At 36.2% G+C, this 2159-nt stretch overlaps 1 pseudogene; it reads left to right on the forward strand.

The window, feature by feature from the left end:
- The first annotated feature begins 1417 nt into the window (after nucleotides 1-1417).
- LOC122134168 lies at nucleotides 1418-1911 on the forward strand (annotated as a pseudogene).
- The last annotated feature ends 248 nt before the right edge of the window (nucleotides 1912-2159 follow it).

The following is a 2159-nucleotide window of genomic DNA, read 5'->3' on the forward strand; positions in this document are numbered from 1 at the left end:
TAATGCAGAACTAACACACTAATTAAACATCTGAGTGCTGTTTTACTTATGAACATGCGCCCATAAACTCATATTATTTTCACTATACGATAAGATATTGTTTCATATTGGGTCAATGAGACAACAGTTCCCTTTGAATCAGTCTTATTTTATATAATTGATGTACCTTTATACTTAATATTTATATTTCATTCTTTTGATTTTCCCTTTTAAATAATTTTTATTAATTAATTTCTATTTATTATTATTATTATTAATATTTATTTTTAATTAATTTCATATTCAAAATACCATAAATATTATTATTATTATTATTATTATTATTTAGTTTTACTAATTTCAGTTGCCAACTACCTGAAATAAAAAAGTTTAAAGCTTTTTTTAAATTTTATACAATTATTTTGTTTCAAGTAACAATTAAAATAATAAAAAAAAGTTTATGCTTTTATTTTTAGCTTTAATTAATGATAATAAACAAACTTCCAAGGCATCCGTCAAGCATCCTCAGAAAGTATGATATCATAAGAAGTTATTTTTCTAAGCTTTTCTACATTTGTTTGATTTTTTTACAGTCTATGGTTCCTGTTGTCTTCAGTGGTATTTTATTTTAAACATTACAGTTTTTATTAATATTTGAATTTAATTTAATTTTTATATTTTAATTTTAATTAAAGTTTTAATAATTTGGTTGTATAGGTTTTTATAATTTTTTAGCTTTTTATGTTTTTAAAATTTTATGTAGGCTCTAATACATTTATTTATTCAAAAGCAGATTAGTGAAAATTTATTATTATTAACTATTATTAATTTCAGTCCTTCTACTTTATAATGGTGGCTGTAATTCAGTTGCCGTGTAATGTAATTTGTTTCATAGTAAATTATTTATGAAGTTTTCTAGGTAATTCTCAAGTGGGAGTGAAAAGTAAAATCCCCCCCCCCTAAAAAGCTAACAAACCCTTTGGGTTTTTCAGTGTAACCCTGTTTGTCTGTATTTTCATGTCCTCGTCAGTTTAGTGTTCTGGTGTGATTGGCCACTGAATTCCTGCTGTGGATTAGCGCATGTGTGGTTTGGTCAACCTGTTTGTTATCAAGAAGGACTCTCTCTGAAACCTTTAGATTCCTCCACTCCCGTGTCACAACAAGAGAATGTGTTTGAGAGAGAGGTTCAGTCATCCAGGAAATGAACGATGGCCGGCTTTGAGAAGGCCTTTGCCCTTGGATTCCATTTAATGCTAGGCCGTCCCTGAATAGACATTCTATTCACTTCTATAAATAATCTGGATGGGAGGGGGCGTTGCAGTTAGTTGTGGAAAGAGGAGTGTCGGCTGAGAGTGTTCTTATAAATCCTCAGCACATCCCCAAACAGGACACAAACACTTGCCAGAAAACTTTCAGAGCAAGAACAAACACTTCAGCCATGGCCGAGAGACGCATCCCCTTCACTTTATGCCACAGCCCATCTGGGACCCTTTCCTTCCGCGACTGGTCCCCAGGGCAGCCGGCTCTTCGATCAGACCTTTGGGATGCCACACTTACTCCGAGGAGATGCCCACCCTCCTATTTTCCCAGCACACACTGGCCCGGATACATTCGGCCCTTTTGGATTTCCAGAAATGGCCTCTTTAATACAGAGCCCAGTGGCTCAGGTGCCCATGTCGCCCTCCCGCCTCCATGATGCCCCTCCCCCCCCCGAACTACAGCCGGGGGGCCCCCCTTTCCTCCGACAGATGAGCTCGGGAATATCTGAGATCAACGCGCAGACGCCAGATTCCTGGAAGATCAGCCTGGATGTCAATCACTATCGCCCCAGAGGAGCTGACGGTGAAGACCAAAGATGGGGTGGTGGAGACCACCGGTGAGCACTTTGTGCTCATAATTTCATCATTTAGCCCAAGAAAGAGCGTCTCATAAAGTATTTGGACGCTATAGTCCACTCTTTAAAAATGTTCTGAATTTCATTGCATTAGATTCAAGAGTAATAAAGCTAAGTGTTTAATGTAAAGAAACATGCATTTCTCAAACTAAGATTGTCTTGGTTTTGACATGCCAGTATTGTGATTATGTTGGTGGATGATGTTTTCTATAGTTAATGTGATTTTTTACACCTGCGTGAAACTGATTCGTATTGAACATCCACTAAAAATCACCAACACCAGTTC

The sequence above is a fragment of the Cyprinus carpio genome, chromosome B5, assembly GCF_018340385.1.
Source record: "Cyprinus carpio isolate SPL01 chromosome B5, ASM1834038v1, whole genome shotgun sequence".
In the NCBI taxonomy this organism is placed as follows: Eukaryota; Metazoa; Chordata; class Actinopteri; order Cypriniformes; family Cyprinidae; genus Cyprinus; species Cyprinus carpio.